Source organism: Arvicola amphibius, chromosome 5 (genome assembly GCF_903992535.2).
Source record: "Arvicola amphibius chromosome 5, mArvAmp1.2, whole genome shotgun sequence".
Lineage (NCBI taxonomy): Eukaryota > Metazoa > Chordata > Mammalia > Rodentia > Cricetidae > Arvicola > Arvicola amphibius.
In genome coordinates this window covers 24,434,389-24,452,888 of record NC_052051.1, presented here as the reverse complement: position 1 = coordinate 24,452,888, position 18,500 = coordinate 24,434,389, and the positions used below count along the sequence as shown (strand labels likewise).

The following is an 18,500-nucleotide window of genomic DNA, read 5'->3' as shown; positions in this document are numbered from 1 at the left end:
ATCTGGGGCACCCAAATTCTTAGAGTAAGACTCTCTTTTACCCAAAACTTTTTCCTTAGGATGCCGGGTGAAGAAGCAGACACAAGGAGGTCGTCTGTCTGATAGCTTTAGAATGTCTGTTTAGTCTTTAGACACTTGGTAAGTTACTCAAGGGCATGCTCATCAATTACCCAGACATAAGCAGAGTCACACAGATGGTGGCCACGGATCACACCCCAAACCCAAAACCGCCCCAGCTATTGTATCTGCAGTCCTATAGCTCCTGAAAGGCAAGCACTCCCGAACCCCCACTCCCGTTCCCGTTCCACACTCACAGCCTTCGGGACTGTTCCCACAGCAATACCCACAAACCCGGGAAATAAGTGTGACTCATAGATAGATCCACGGGCCACTCTGGTGGTACCCACAAGAGGGTAAAATTGAGGGAGATAGGGAAGGATGAGAGAAGGAAGGAGACAGAGAGAGAAAGGAAATAAAAGCTACCTCTAGCACTGCTAAGATCTAAGCCGGATCCACCCAGACCTGCCCGAGTCCAGCACCCCCACCCATGGAGCACGCTGACACCCACCCGGGAGCTCGACACACTGCGAGGCTGGGTGAAGCTTCGCAAACCCAATCGATAGACACACGCACTCGTAGTACACAAAGCCTCGGGCGCGCAGATGCACACACGCAGGTCTACGCTGTTATACCCAAAGTTCCGCGCGGAAAGCCCCAGAGCCCCGGCCTCCCGCCTCCCCCGCGCCCGCCGGCCCGCAGTTCACACCCCCTGCTCCTGTCCTTGACCACCAACGCCACCGGCCAGACCAGGCCGGACCCGGCCGGTCAGCGATCTCAGCGGGATGGTCCAGGGAGCCTGAGCACGGCTGGGCCGGCGTGCGCTAGGGTGCCCGGGTCGCGTGTCCTTCGACCGGCCGCGAGGTCAGGAGAGCTGTCCTTCGCTGCCACTCCCCGCCTCGGGCCCTGCGCCGGCGGCTCGCGGTTGGCGTGCGGAGCCGTGCCGGGCCTCCCCAGTCTCCGCACGCGGGATCACAGGGCTCCCGGCGGCCGAGGGTGTGCGCGGATCTCGGCCCGGTCGCCGCCTCGCCTTCCCCGGCTCCCGCCCCCTTTCCCTGCCCGCCCGCAGCGGCTGCTCGGGCGCACGTACCTGCTCGCTCAGTGCCGGGCTGCACCGCGTCGGCCGCTGGGGGGCTCCGAGAAGGAAGGGACAGGGCAGGGTGGGAGCGGGGATCCTGGAGCGCCGCCGTTCCAGCTCCGCCCGCGGCGGGCGAGGGCGCCCGGAGAGTTAGCGTTGGGAGGGAGAGGGAGGTGGCTGCTGGTGCCCAGCCCCTGCCGTCCCTAGGGCCACCTCTGTCTAGCGCTGGCTAGGGAAACCCGAGGCTAGGAGCCCGCGGCGTTGGGCGCAGGGACGGGGCGGGGCCATGGAGAGGCGGAGGAGAAGACCCCTTCCCCGCCACTGGGGAGACCCCGCTGCACCCAGGGATGCCTTTCCCACCCCAGGTAAAACCCAGGATCCTCTTCAAGGCCTGCAGGTCCAGCGTTTCATCACTCCGTGAGACTCAATGGCTCACGGGCGCCACGTGAAGGCTGAAACGAAGCCTCTACCCACCTCAGTTTCTGATGGGTGTCTTCCTGGGGTATTGTCCATGGCCACGCACACCTTTACCCTCCAAAGTCACCTACAAGGCCCCTTCGCGGGCAGCCTGTCTGGCTTACACATACACACACACACACACACACACACACACACACACACACACACACACACACACTGAGGGGTTCCTCCGTTTAGCCATTCCCTTGACCTGGATGGGAGCCCCGTGCACAGATTTCTGTTTTAAGGGGAACTTCTTTTGCTTGGGAGCCCAGGCCAAGCCCAGAAAGAGAACTTACAGTAAGGAAGGTAAGGTTATGATTTCTGGGAAGACTTGATGGCTAGCTCATGTAGGTCTTATCATCTCTCTGAACATCAGTGCCCACCTTTGTCCAAGGGAATCATGACCATAGAACTAGGACTCCACCTGTGTGATCAGATGCCATCCGGAAAATAAGAGAAGGTGAGAAAGCCCTTCCCTGACTCCTTAGCTGTCTCACTGGCAAAGGCTCGTGGGTCCTCCTCCAAAGGCATTTAGTCCTCACCCACCAGGAGTGCCAAGGTTGTCTTGGAAGTCTTGTGGGCCAACATTGCCAGATCCTGTGCTGAGCCACCAGAGCTGAACAGGCCTGTCTCCCCCATCGTTCCAGAGGCCTGGTCTGTTAGGATTTCCACGGGGAAGCTGGCCCTGGCACCAGGTCCTGTGCAGTTCCATTTCCACCGCTCACAGGTATATGACATCGTGCAAAAGTTCCTCTTGAAGCTCAAGTTTTCCGTCCTGCCACGAGATCCCAACCATCAGAGTGGCCATAATCCCTCCCCTGTCCTGTGCCGTCCTGCCTCACTGCGTGTCCTCAGAGGTCACTCTGCGCCCTCACTTCACTCAAGTCTTTGCTCACATGTCACCTTCTCAGGGACACCTGCCCAGGCCATCCTGAAAAGAGTAGACGTGGCGCACGCCTTTAATCCCAGTACCCAGGAGACAGAGATAGGTGGATCTCTGCTATTGTGGCCAGCTTGGTCTACAGAGGGAGTTCCAAGACAGCCAGGGCTACACAGAGAAACCCTGTCTCCAAAAACAAAAAAACCAACCAAACAAAAGAGCATAGTAGAGGCTTTGTCTCCTTCTCTCCCTGGCATATCCCCAGAGACTTTCAAAGGAGCCAACACTTAGGAGGGTCTTGATAAATTCTCTTTGAATAAAGATTGAGACGACTTCTCAGTTTTGGAACTCCTGTTGTATACCAGCAACTATGCAGAGCCCATCCCCGTCTTTGAGAAATTCCTGTGGTATTCCAGAAGAAAGGGATACCCACAGGTCACACTGCAGCTGAGTAAGGGCTGCCGAGCAGGTACAATGTGCTCTACGTGTCTCACGCAGGATGCTGGCTCAGTCTTGGGGATGGGACAGCTTTCCAGCAGAAGTGAGGACTGAGCCAAGATGGGCAGGTTATAGATGGCAACTACATAAAGAGCAGGGAAGAGAGATTCAGCAGAGAGCTAGTGTGGGCAGACACCCTGGGGTGGGTGAAAGGGAGGTCAGGGAGTGTGGAGAGGAAGGGGCATGGTCACAGTGGGAGACCCAGGTAGGAACTGGGTAGGAGATGGGGCTGTGCTGGACAAGAGCCAGGACTCAGCAAAGCCTTCCAGGCCAAAACCTTTGTTCTTTGTTCTCAGAACAGTGGGGAACCGCGTGGAAGAGACTGGACAGAAAGCTAGCCACCACACCCTTCCCCTTTTACATGTGAATTTGACTTTTGGTTACTTGTTAAACTCAGACTTTTTTCGGTGTTTTGGTTTTTGTTTTGTTTTCGGAAGCAGAGACATATATGGCAAGTTACTGAGCAACACTGTTTAGATAAATATGACTCTTAGGGAGGGAGCTAGCATGAATGAGAGTTGGAGATGCCAATATGAACTCATGTTCAGCTTAATTTAGAGGTGAGTGATTACATATATAACTGTTTAAAGAGTAGTCCTAGGCACTTCTGGACCATGGGTTACCATGTAGACATGGCAAAGTCCAGGAATCATACCACACACAACCAATTCCAAAAATGGCACAGAAAAGGCATCAAGAAACCCCGGTCACAAAGTTACAAATTCCTTAAGGGGGTCGGTCCACTCCAAATATTCCTGAGGAACATGCACTTTGCCAAGAAGCACAAGAAAGGCCTGAAGAAGATGCAGGCAAGCGATGCAAAGGCAAAGAGCTCACATGCAGAGGCTATCAAGGCCCTTGGGAAGCCTAAGGCAACCGGTTAAGTCCAAGATGCCAAAGCCCCAACTCCAAACTCAACTGCCTTGTTTTCACCAGTTCCCCCAAGCCTGGGAAGCAGATTCCAGGCTACATGGCCAAAGGTTGCAGGCTATGCCATCCATAGCCCACGCTCAAACCAAGGCTGAAGCTGCAGCTCCAGTTCCAGCTCTCAAAGGTGCGAAGGCTTCTCTCTGCTAATGTGAAGACAGATGGACTGGCATGACACTCCCACACACTATTTGCAGGTGGCCAGTGCCAATGCTGTTTTCACAAATAAACTTGAGGCAAGATCTGCTTTAAAATATTTACAAAAACATACACATATGCATGGGTTCAAACACATATGTATTTCTTTGCTAGAAACAATCGTACTCCATAGCAAAGAGGGCACCCAGTGTAGAGATCTTAGTGTCTTGTGTGTGCATGCTTGTGTGTGTGCGTGTGCGTGCGCGTGCATGTGTGTGTGTGTGTGTGTGTGTGTGTACCTATAGGAGTCAATTCTCTTCTTCCACCATGTGGATCCCTAGCATCTAATTCAGGTTATCAGGTTTGGCAGCAGTCACCTTACTAGCTAAGCCTGAGATCTTGGTTTCTAATACCATTCTTCATATAAAAGGAGCCAGGGCTCCTCGGAGCAATGAGGCAGAAAATAAACAAGATGAACCAGAAAAATAAAGAAATACTATGCATAGGGCTGGAGAGATGGCTCAGCAGTTAAGAGCATTGGATGCTTCCAGAGGACCCAGTTTTGATTCCCAGTACCCACATGGCAGCCAACAAACAGCCATCTATAACTCCAGTTCCCCGGGATTCAGGACCCACTTCTGGCTTCCATAGGAACCAAGCATGCATATGGTACATGGATATGCATGCAGGTAAGACACCCATACACATAAAGAAAGATAAATAAATCCTTTAAAATGTTGAATTAAAAAGAAAGGAATTGACCAGGGGTGATGGCACATGCCTTTAATCCCAGCACTCAGGAGGGAGAAGCAGGTAGATCTCTGAGTTTGAGGCCAGCCTGGTCTACAGATAGTTCTCAGACAGCCAGGGCTACACAGAGAAACCTTGTCTTAACACTCCTACAAAAAGAAAAGGAAAAAAACAACTACACACACATGCACACAATCACACACACTGATGAGATCATACCGAAAGACACAGGTCAACTTAAAGTGTTCTCAGACAATGCTGGAGGAAAAAAAAAATTAAGCAACAAAATAATATAGTAATACTGGTTTGTAGCTGAAAGTATGACATAAGTATTCCCAATTCCGTGCTGATATAAACAGCTGAATGAATCAATGAAAAGATAAACCACCACACAGTATTTCAGCTGTGCGCCCCACAGTCCTCAAAGCATGGAGCATAATGCTATCCTGAGGTGCTGACTGATAGTGGCCTTTCCAAGAGTGTGTATGGAGATGGGGGTTTTAACTAAGTACCTAAGAAACTGATGCACTTACCCCAGCCAGATGACCATGTCCACATTAGCGGTCAGATTATGGTACCAGTGTGCACCCTTGTGATGAGGCCAAGCAAAAGATACTTTAGCTTGATATGCTGGTGCACACCTGTAGTGTAGTACTCAGAGGGCTGAGTCAGGAGGATTGCTATGAGTTGAAGGTTTGGCTCAGGTATTTAATAGGCCCTCCTTAAAAGATGGCGAGGCTGGAGTGATGGCTCAATGGTTAAGAGCACTTTCTACTCTTCCAGAGGACCCAGGTTGGGTTCCCATCACTCACATGGTAGACAACTGATTATAACCCCAGTTCCAGAGGGATCAGATGTCCCCTTCTGTTTTCCTCAGGCTTCAAGTGCTGAATGTACACAGTACACATACACACATGCAGGCAAAACACTTATGCACACAAATATTTTTTAAAAAAGAACTCCATCACAATTAACATTTTTATATTTTTAGTTGTGAGCCTAGCCTTTAACAGCTGAGCCGTCCCTCCAGGCCCACAATTAACGTTTTTAATTGTCCTTTTACCTCTGTGGCCTCACAACTCACAACCTCAATCTAATCATGAGATCGCATGAATCCCAAGCCCTGACTAGGGACAGGCTATGAAATACTTGAGCAATTCCCCTCAAAACCGTGGAAGTTGCCCCAAACAAGGGCAATCTGAGAAACTTCCACAGTCCAGAGGAGCTTAAAGGGGAAGTAGTATATGCATGTGTCCTGGAGTAGGAAAGGGTTAGCATCAGAACTGGGAGATTGGAGAAAGTATGGACTTTATAATGCTAACATCTCGTATTGGTCCTTAAACTGAAACACACACAAAACTCTAATTTAATGACACTTTGGGTGAGATACACAACAACTCTGTACTATCTACCTCCCCTCTTATAAATCTAAAAAAGTTAAAAGTTGTACCGGGCATGGGAGCACACAGCTATAATCCCAGCACTTTGGGATGCTGCGGCAGCAGGATAGAAAAACCTTGTCTAATAAGTGGGTTAGTTAATTAATTATCATTTTCAACAACAGCTGGTAAAAACCCTAACTACCTAATGGGAATTTATACTTTGGGTTTCCTGAACATGGGGATTATATACCTGGAGACAGGCCATAAGGGACGTGAAGCCTCTAAGCCAAGAGTGGACTTGCATCCACCCTTGGGGATTCTATACTGCACCTACGAAGTACTTCTCTGCCAGACACAGCAAGGATATCCACTCACAGGAAGGCACAGGGGTCCATGTTCAGCATCTTCCTGAGCAGGCTGATGTGAGGTGGCCTAGTGACTTCTGACAGTGGCGAGAACGTGGGAGTGATGTGGGCAGATTTACATGGTGAAAAATTCTCACTCCTTCTATGTAAAAGTGACAAGATCAAGAAGACAGGTCACGTGGGCAGTCTTTGTGGCCATGTTGACATATGATCCATGCTCAGTAAATTAGCTATGATTCTGTGCGATGTGATTTGTGAAACAGAGTGAGGTCCTTCTAGAGAACATTAGAGCACCACCTGGTGGCCCAGAGCTTTCCAGAGTAGTGGAAATGTGATAGGATACATAGGTGTTTGGTTTTCTCCTGCTGCATTACCAACTACCTCAAAACTTACTAGCTCATGGTCATGTGGCATGGCATAGTTCCATTGCATTCTGTGTGGTGTCAGCCGGATGGCACAGAGATCTGGGACCTTGCTTAAACAGTCAGACTTCACTGTGTATCTGTGATTTGGTTCTCACTGACATCCAGGGGTTTCCATTCTCTTCCACACAGACCCTCAGTGTGGACAGCTTGGACTTTCTTACCTGGTGGTGGTATTGGGGTTATTCGGAAACCTTATACAGCACTCAGATTTCTCAGGAGTACAAAAAAAAAAAAAAAGATGCTTCAGGACATTTTAGAGTCAAGACCTGAAACTAGTGGCCTGGCATCATGCCTATTGCATTCTGTTGTTTACCACAGCTCAGAGTCAAGAAGAGGGATGGATCTACATGTAGTTGTAAACATGGGTCTCTGGATGCCATTAAAGGAAGCTTTGCCATCATTCATACTGTATCTATACACATATATCTATCATTACACACACACACACACACACACACACACACACGCACACACACATGCACACCATTTCAAGAGATTGGTGCTTATTTTAAATTGTTTTAGAAAATAGGGGATCATGATATTGGCACTATCATGGATATATAACAGCTGGTAAAAAACTGAGTATGGTAGAAAAATGCTTCTGTTTGAAGTTGATGATATCAAGACTTATTTTCATCAGCATTCAATTCTCCTTTCTCCCACTTGCACCCTAAAAGGATTCCATCTCCAAGCTTCTCTTGCAGCTAGGTATGGCCAAGTAGATAGTAAGCTAAGCCATTAGGCTATCATTAAAATGTAAAGAATGCATTAAATTCCTCACTAGGTAATGGATATATTCTCTCTGTTTCCTTTTGTCTTCCTTGCTGTCAAGATGTATGTATGCTTAGTGGCTGGTGTTTAATTATAACAAATCTTTTTCTGTCCCACCAGCCAGCTCCCAAGTGAAGACATAAATACTTATTGTTTATGAAAGTTTGACTTTAGCGTGGATTTGTCCTACTACCTCTTAAACTTAAATTAACCCATTTATATTATTCTATGTTTTGCCTCATGGTTTTTTACCTTTCTTTCATTTATAGGTCTGACTCCCTCCAAGTCTCATTGGCATCTGATGCGCACCTGGACTCATCTACTTCCTTTCTCTTTCTCTCTGCCCGGAAGTCCTGCCTATACTACCTGCATAGCTATTGGCTGTTCTGTTTTTATTAAACCAATCACATTAATATATCTTCATACACATAGACTCATCAGTCAAAGAAAACATTAAATCTAACAAAAGCTTAACACAAAATATACAGGAAATATGGGACACCATGTAAAGACCAAACCTAAGAATAATAAGTATAGAAGAAGGAGAAGAACTCTAGCTCACAGGCACAGAAAATATATTCAACAAAATCATAGAAGAAAACTTTCCCAATATAAAGAAAGATATGCATATGACGATATAAGAAGCATATAAAACAACAAATAGACTGGATTAAAAAAAAAGAAGAAAGAAAAGAAAAGAACCCTTGCCACATCATAATCAAAACACTAAACATACAGAATAAGTAAAGAATATTAAGAGCTGCAGGCGGATCTCTGAGTTCGAGGCCAGCCTGGTCTACAAGAGCTAGTTCCAGGACAGGCTCTAGAAACTACAGGGAAACCCTGTCTTGAAAAAACCAAAAAAAAAAAAGAATATTAAGAGCTGTAAAGGAAAAAGGCCAAGTAACATATAAAGGTAGACCTATCAGAATTACACCTGACTTCTCAATGGAAACAATGAAAGCTAAAAGGTCCTGGTCAAGTGTTAAGCAGACATTAAAAGACCATGGATGCCAGACCAGGCTACTATACCCAGCAAAACTGTCGATCACTATAGTCTGACAAAACAAGATATTCCATGACAGAACCAGATTCAACCAATACCTAGCCACAAACCCAGCCCTACACAAAGTACTAGAAGGAAAACTCCAACCCAAGGAAGTTGGCTACAACCACACAAACAGGGACAATAGATGATCTCACAGCAGCAAATCCCAAAGAAGGAGAAAACACAAACAATAACATCACCAACAACAAAAACTAAAATAACAGGACCTAGTAATCACTGGTCATTAATATCCCTTAATATAAATGGAGTCAACTCACCTATAGAAAGACACAGGCTAAGAGATTGGATGTGAAAACAGAATCCATCCATTTGCTGCATACAAGAAACACACCTCAACCTCAAAGATAAACATCACCTCAGAGTAAAGGGTTGATTAAATTTTTTTTCAATCAAATGAACCTAAGAAACAAGCTGGTGTAGCTACCCTAATATCTAACAAAATAAACTTCAAACTAAAATCAATCAAAAGAGACAAAGAAGGACGTTTCATATTAGTCACAGGAGATATCCATCAAGAAGAAATCTCAATACTGAACTTCTATACCCCAAATACAAGGGCTCCCTCATATGTAAAAGAAACACTTCTAAAGCTTAAATAACACATTAAACACTACACACTAATAGTGGGATATTTCAACACCCTACTATAACAACTGGACAGGTCTGTCAGACAGAAAATTAACAGAGAGAAATTAGGGAACTAACAGATGTTATGACTCAAATGGACTTAACAGACATTTATAGAATGTTCCATCCAAACATAAAAGAATATACCTTCTTCTCAGCACCTCATGGAACTTTCTCAAAAATTGGCCATATACCAGGTAACAAAGCAAACCTTAACAGATTAAAAAAATTGGAATAACTCCATGTATCTTATTGGATCACCATGGCTTAAAATTAGAATTCAACAGCAATACTAATTTCAGAAAGCCAATAAACACATGGAAATTAAGCAATGCTCACCTGACTCATCAATGGGTCAAGGAAGAAATAAAGGAAGAAATTAAAAACCTCCTAAAATACAATGAAAATTACCACACAACATACCCAAGTTTATGGGACACAATAAAAGCAGTGTTAAGAGGAAAGTGCATAACACCAAATGCCTAGATAAACATGCTGGAAAAATCACACACTTGTGAATTAACAGATGATTTGAAAACTCTGGAACAAAAAGAAGAAAACTCACCCAGGAGGTCTAGATAGCAGAAAATAATCGAATTGAGAGCAAAATTAACAAAATAGAAACAAAGAAAACAATACAAAGAATCAATGAGACAAAAAGTTAGTTCTTCGAGAGAATAAAAAAAAAGCCAACCTTTATCCAAACTGGCCAAAAGGCAGAGAGAGAATATCCAAATTAATAAAATCAGAAATGAAAAGGGGAAATAACAACAGACATGGCAGAATTCCAGAGAATTATATGGTCATATTTTTAAAGCCTGTACTCCACAAAATGGGAAAACTTAAAAGAAATGGACAACTTTCTGGATAAATGTCTCTTACCAAAATTAAATCAAGACCAGATAAGCAAAATGAATAGACTTATAACTGCTAAAGAAATAGAAACAGTCACCAAAAATCTCCCAACCAATAAAAGCCCGGGGCCAGATGGTTTCAGATCAGAATGCAACAGATTTTCAAAGAAGAACTATTACCAATACTCCTCAAATTGTTCCACACAATAGAAACTGAAGGAACATTGCCAAACTCTTTTTATGAAGCTACAATTACCCTGATACCCAAACCACATAAGGACATTACTAAGAAAGAGAGTTAAAGAGCAGTTTTACTCATTAACATTGATGCAAAAATACTCAATAAAATGATGGCAAGCCAAATCAAAGAACACATCAGAAAAATCATATACCATAACCAAGTCAGCTTCATCCCAGAGATAAAGAGATGGTCCAACATATGAAAATCTGTCAATACAATCCACCATATAAATAAACTAAAAAAAAAGACCACATAATCATCTCATTAGACGCTGAAAAAGCCTTCGACAAAATACAACATCCCTTCATGATAAAGGTATTGGAGAGAGCAGGGATACAAGGAACATAACTAAACATAATAAAGATAACATACAGCAAGCCAACAGCCAGCATCAAACTAAATGGAAAGAAACTCAAAGCGATTCCACTGAAATCAGGAACAACAAAAGGTTGTCCTCTCTCTCCATATCTATTCAATATACTTCTTTTTTTTAAAAAAAAAGATTTATTTATTTATTATATATACAACATTCCTTCCATGTATGCTTGCATGCCAGAAGAGGGCACCAGATCTCATTAAGGATGGTTGTGAGCCACCATGTGGTTGCTGGGAATTGAACTCAGGACCTCTGGAAGAGCAGTCAGTGCTCTTAACCTCTGAGCCATCTCTCCAGCCCTTCAATATACTTCTTGAGGTTCTAACTAGAGCAATAAGACACCAAAAGGACATAAAGGGGATACAAATAAGAAAAGAAGAACTCAAACTCTCACTATTTGCTGATGATACAATAGTTTATATAAGCGACTCCAAAAATTCTACCAAGGAACTTCTACAACTCATTAACCTCTTCAGTCATGTAGCAGGATACAAGATTAACTTGAACAAATCAGTAGACTTCCTGTACACAGATGATAAATGGGCTGATGTAGTGAGGAGCTGTGGGCGGCTTCCCGCCGCCCTGCTCTCAGCCACCAGCTAGCTTAAAACCCGAAATAACAACACACAATTGTATTCTTTTAAACACTGCCTGGCCCATTACTTTCAGCCTTTTATTATCTAATTCTCACATCTTGCTTAATCCATCTCTAATAATCTGTGTAACACCACAAGTGGTGTCTAACCGGGAAAGATTTAGCATGTCTGTCGCCCTGAAGAGAGGCATGGCAGTCTGCCCCAGAGAGGCGAGGCATGGCAATTTATCTCACTTAGGAGAGGCGTGGCATCTGACTGAGCCATCTACCTCACTTCCTTCTTCCTGTACTGTCTACTCCACCCACCTAAGGGCTGGCCAAGGCAGTTTCTTTATTAAAACAGAAGACCCTCTCCACATCAGGCTGAGAAAGAAATCAGAGAAACATCACCCTTCACAATAGCCACTAATAGCATAAAATATCTTGGAGTAACTCTAACCAAAGAAGTGGAAGACCTGTATGATAAGAGCTTTAAATCTTTGAAGAAAGAAATTGAAGATCTCCCACGCTTTTAGGTAGGTAGAATTAACATAGTAAAAATGTCAGTCTTACCAAAAGCAATCTACAGATTCAATGCAATGCCCATCAAAATCCCAGCAAAATTCTTCACAGACCTCAAAAGAATACTCAATTTCATATGGAAAAAGAAAAATCCCAGGATAGCCAAAACAATCCTGTACAATAAAGGAACTTCTGAAGGCATCACAATCCCTGACTACAAACTCTACCAGAGCTACAGTAATGAAAACAGCCTGGTATTGGCATAAAAACAGACAGGAGGACTAATGGAACCTAATCAAAGACCCAGATATCAATCCACACACCTATGGACACCTGATTTTTGACAAAGAAGCAAAAAAATCAAATGGAGAAAAGGTATATTTAACAAATGGTGCTGGCATAACTGGATATCAACATGTAGAAGAATGAAAATAGATCCATAACTATCATCATGCACAAAACTCAAGTCCAAATGGATAAAAGACCTCAACATAAAACAAACCACACTGAATCTCATAGAAGAGAAAGTGGAAAGTACACTTCAATGCATTGGCATAAGAGAGCACTTCCTAAATATAAACCCAGCAGTACAGACACTGAGAGAAACAATTAATAAATGGGACCTCCTGAAACTGAGAAGCTCCTGTAAAGCAAAGGATTTGGTCAACAAGACAAAATGGAAGCCTACAAAATGGAAACCCCACATCAGACAGAGGGCTGATCTCCAAAATATACAATAAACTCAAGAAATTGTTCATCAAAAGAATAAATAATCCAATAAAAAAATGGGGTACAGACCTAAACAGAGAACTCTCAACAGAGGAATCTAAAATGGCTAAAAGACACTTAAAGAAATGTTCAATATCCTTAGCCATCAGAGAAATGCAAATCAAAACAACTCTGAGATTCCATCTTATACCTGTAAGAATGGCCAAGATAAAAAACACTGATGACAACTTATGCTGCAGAGGATGTGAGGTAAATGGAACATTCTTCCATTGCTGGTGGGAGTGCTAACTTGTATAGCTGCTTTGGAAATCAGTATGGTGATTTCTCAGAAAATTAGGAAACAACCTACTTCAAGACCCAGAAATACCACTTTTGGGTATATATCCAAAGGATGCTCAATCATACCGCAAGGACATGTGCTCAACTATGTTCACAGCAGCATTGTTTGTCATAACCAAAACCTGGAAACAACCTAAATGTCCCTTGACTGAGAAATGGATAAGAAAAATGTGGTACATTTACATATGGAGTACTACACAGCAGAAAAAGACAATGACTTCTTGAAATTTGTGGGCAAATGGATGAAACTAGAAAACATCATAGTGAGTGAAGTAACACAGAGCCAGAAAGACATATATAATATGTACTCAATCATAAATGGCCTTTAGACATAAAGCAAAGAAAAACCAGTCTACAGTTCACAATTCCAGAGAACCTAGACAACAAAGAGGACCCTAAGAGAGACATACATGGATCTAAACTACATGGAATGTAGAAAAAGACAAGATCTCCTGAGTAAATTGGGAGCATGGAGACAAAAGTAGAGGAAGAAGGGGAGGATAAAGAAAGGGAGGGGAGGAGAGAAAGATATATAGCTCAATAAAAACAATAAGAAAGTAAAAATAATTGTATCAATAGACCAAGATCCATACCAATGTGTAGTATTCATCTCTATAGCATATCCCCTTTTAAATGTAAACAAACATTTATAAACAATCATTTATGGAATTTGGGCATAGTTTTCTCCAAAATCTTTCCTGCTGTTCATTGGGCAAAACATTTCTAGGGTTTACAAAGAAATCTTGGGAGTCTTATTCCATTAAACCATATTAGTTTAGAAGGAATCTACAGGTTTCCACCTTTTGTGGAATCAAAAACAGAACCTCTTTTCAAAAATGACATATTCTTAGACCCAAATTTTAAAGTCAAGATACCTTTAAAATATATACGTTTGTTTAGCTTAGCAACCTGTACAATGAAATGTTTCTCTGTACTTAGCTCATTCACAGTGAAAAACTTCAAAGAAAACACAATAATATATATATATAATCCAGACTCTCTGTGTACATTCCATCTTTACATGGCTTATTTTTCTTTAATCCTTTAATCTATGACTGTCTGTATTTTCTGTCTCTTTAAAGACTTTGGTTTTTTTAAACAATTTATTTCTTTTTATGACTCTCTATACTCTTTTTCTTCTCTCTCCAAAGTACATTTTTTAAAAACACACTGTGTCTTGTTTAGAGGTCTTTTGTGTCTGAATCTGTTTTATTTATCATGTATCTGAAATCCTTTTCTGACAAAGAACATTTTAAAATGGTAAGCAGTGTGGTCACCACAACCCTAGATGCTTTTTCTACCTCTCTCTGCCTTTTAACATGGTGGAGGTAATTCCCTGCCAGCTCTGGGACTGCAAACTCACCACCTCAACTCTGGGAAGCAGTTGACCACCATGTAACTTGCAGCATGTTGTCCACAAACCCAATTCAAGTACTTGGTCTCCTGAAAGAGCCAGAGTTCCTGCTGGCAGCATGAACCAGGAAGCTGCCATGACTCTTATGCTGAGTCACTAAGCCTTCTCTTAATAGAGTCATGGTTCTTCTACTCACCACCAGCAAACAGAGCCCATCTGAAAAAAAAAGTGGTTACCAAGAAGCTATGATAAACTCTAGAATTCCTTTCCAAGCTCTCTCAGGTTTTACATGGATATAGTCAACCCCATGTTGGGCAACAATTTGTAGATGGAGATTCCTTAATTTTATGCCTTTATTCTCCTGGAAAGAAAAAATAAAACCCTGCCCTAACCCTTTTTGGCAGGTTATATATGATCAAATGAAAAGCGTTTCTTAGTCTTATAAGTTAGTTTTAATGGCCACGCTGTTTAGTGAACTATCATCTATTCTAATCAAGAGGTCTCTCCTGTTTAAATATAATCTTTATCAGTTTTGATAGTATGCATAGCTTTCCTTCTCCTGTGGAAACAAAAGCAAAACCTCTTCCCCAGTGTAACATGTATCCTGGTTTTCATTCTGAAGTCAACACATCTTTAAAGTATACAGACTGGCTTAATTAAGCAATTTTTTCTACTATCCAGTGTCTCTCCACAGTTGTCGTTCATTTCTTATTAGCATTTGAAAAATGTAAAGTTAATAAAGCATTATACAATCTATCTCTGGGGGTCTTTATTATCCATTTCTGTTTATTAAGCATATCTTTTGAAGTGCAGTTAGATCATTCTATAACTGCTTGCCCTGTAGAATTGTGTGGTATACCTGTAATATGCTTTGCATTGTAAAAAAAAACTGTTTCATCTTTCTAGAGACATATGCTAGAGCATTGTCAGTCTTAATTTGTACAGGTATCAGTATGATGGCCATAAATTCTAATAAATGTGTAATTACCGAATCAGCCTTTTCAGAACTCAAAGCAGCTGCTCATTGAAATTCCAAAAATGCATCTATAGTATGGTATACATATTTATTTTCCAAACTTTGCAAAATGAAACACATCCATTTGCCAAATTCCATTCCTTTGAGTACGTTTTGGGTTACTTTCTGCAGGTAGTGGAGTTTGGTTATACAAAGAACAAGTAAAATATTTATAATTTCCTTGGCTAGTTGTCAAGTGATAGAAAAAAAATCTTTCTTCAAGACCTTGCTATTAATATGGTGTTTCTTATGAAATTCTGGGACTTCTAGCACATTTCCTACCAATAGCTGATCAATTTCATCATTACTTTGTGCTAGAGGAACTGGTAGACCCATATGGGATCTGATATGTGTTTCTATTTCTGATTATTTCTTATAATTGAATAAATAACAAATTTAATTCTTAATCATCTGGAATAAGTTCAGCAGTTTCAATATATAAAACAACTCTTTCTGCATACTGAGAGTCAGTAATTATATTAAGAGGTTCTGGAAAATACCATGAGAATAGCATATAATTTTGAATTTTGTCATCTCTCATCCATAGACCAGCACTGCCCAAGGCATCAGATTAGCCAGATTTGGAGCCATTGCCTTGGATTTAGATCAGTCAGGCTGCTGGCCTGAAGTCGAGGTCACACTACTTACTGCTTGCTCACTGGAGTCTCCACCACTCAAGCAGAGTGTGTAGCCCACACACACGTAGGGACACTAGGCTAGGACACTCATCCATATACAGGATATTATTGTACAGCAGTGTGTTCAGAGAGAGGTGCAGGGGATTTGTGTACAGGACATGCTGGGGTAGGACATTGTCTTAGTCCATCTTTGTGCCTACAACAAATTCCTGAGGCAAGATAGTGCATGGAAAACAGAAATGCATTTCTTTTATGATTTATTTTATTTGAAATTGTGGTGTGTGTGTGTGTGTGTGTGTCCCCTAATTACTTTTCTAATGCTAACCAAGGTAACTTAAAGAAGAAAGAGTTTGTTTGGGGCTTACAGTTTCAGAGGATTAGTGTCCATGACCATCAGTGTGGGGAGAACTGCAGCAGGCAGGCAGGCAGGCATGATACTGAAGCAGTAGCTGAGGGCTCATATCTTGAGACAGCCATGAGACCCAGATCAGAGAGAGCTAACAGGAGATGGTGTGGGCTTTTGAAACCTCAAAAGTCCCCAGTGGCACACATTCTCCAATGAGGCCATGTCTCTTAATCCTTCCCAAACAGTTCTACCAACAGGGAACCAGGCATTCAAATATATAAGCCTATGAGAACCATACTCATTCTCAGTGTTCATGGGGGAAAATATGAGACTATGCCCATCTAGAGATCAGAGGTCAACTTTGGTGTTTTAACAAGCAGTCCACCTTGTTTTTTGAGACGAACTTTCTGGGACCTGGGACTTGCCAATCAGGCTAGGCAGGTGGCTTGTGAGCTCAAGGCTCCACCTGTCTCCACCTCTCTAGAGCTGGAGTCACAGGTATATGCTCTATCCTGGACTTTTATGAGTCCTGTAACTTGAACTCTGATCCTCACACTTGCGCAGCAAATGCTTTATTGTCTCTCTAGCTCCTCATCTGCTACTCTTGCATCTTGGCATTTCCTATATTTAGTGGCTGTCACAGAAGTCCTCCTTCTACTATGGATGTCACAAAGCTGTTGTAAGGAGCAGTGACGTGGGAGGCGATGTATGCTGTGAATGTGCTTTATTGCCATTGGTTAATAAAGAAGATGCTTTCGGCCAATGACTTAACAGAGTAAAGCCAGGTTGAAAGAGATAGATAGAAAAAGAAGGTGGAGTCAATGAAAAGGCATGTAGCTTCCACCAGAGACAGATGTGCCAGAACCTTGCCAGTAAGTCACAGCCTAGTGGCAATACATAAATTAGTAGAAATGGGTCAATTTAAGATATAAAAGTTAGCCATAAATATACTTAAACTATTGGCCAAACAGTATTGCAAATAATATAATTTCTGTGTGTTTATTGTGGAACTGGGCAGGACAAAAACCTCCACTACCAGAGCAGATTTGGTCATGAACATGCGCACATATGGAAGAGAATAAACCATTGAATCCAGAGGGGTTATGGGAATGACTTGAATTGGGGAAAGCAAGGTGCTTGACTTCTGCTCTAGCCATCTGGCGTGTTGCTGGTACATTGCCTGGACTCTTGTACTTATGCTATTCAGACAAGCATGTCTTTAATAAAACACCATATTTCTCTTGCAAAAGTCTACTTGGTAGTCCAAGCTGACATGGTGGCTTCCACCTAAGTAGGCCTGATCAATCGCCATCTATCTTGTGAGCACAGATGGTTGCTTCAGTGCCAGCCTCATCACTGTATTGGGTCAGCAGAAGATAGCACTGGGGTCAGGGAGGAGCGCCTCTCTTTCTTTTAAAAACATAAACCAGAAATTGAATATGTAACTGTCATTTATATTTCATTGGCCAGTACTTAATCACACACACACACACACACACACACACACACACACACACACACACCTGAAAGGGAGCCTGGGAGATATAGTCTTTCTCATGAGAAAAGAAAAGAAAGTATATTAAAGAATAACATATGTATATATCTAAAAACCATTTTATTTATTCTTTGAAATTCTCATACATGTATACAATGTATACTGATCGCATCTACCCCAAACCCCTCTTCAGCCTCCCCCAAGATATTTCCACATCTTTCTCCCAACTTCATGTCCTCTATTTTGATCCACTAAGTCCAGCTAATACTGTCCACATGTGCATTTGATCCACCTATCAGGACTTGGCAACCTACCAGGGGTTACCTCATCAAAAAAGTACACCACCCCCAGTCATCAACCGTCAATAGTTCCTCAGCTAAGGGTGGGACCTCAATAGCCCCTCCCCCATATGCTGAGATTTTAATATGGCTTGGTCCTGTTCAGGTAGGTCTTGTGTAGGTAACACTACTGCTGTGTGTTCCTGTGTGCAACAGCCATGCTATACCCAGAGGACAGCATCACAGCTCTCCTCCCCATCCCCCAACTCTTTTGTTATGGCCCTGAGCCTTGGGGAGATGAGCAATACAG

At 42.7% G+C, this 18,500-nt stretch overlaps 1 pseudogene; it reads left to right on the top strand.

The window, feature by feature from the left end:
• Positions 1-3,607: 3,607 nt before the first annotated feature.
• Positions 3,608-8,854, top strand: LOC121677182 (annotated as a pseudogene).
• Positions 8,855-18,500: the final 9,646 nt, after the last annotated feature.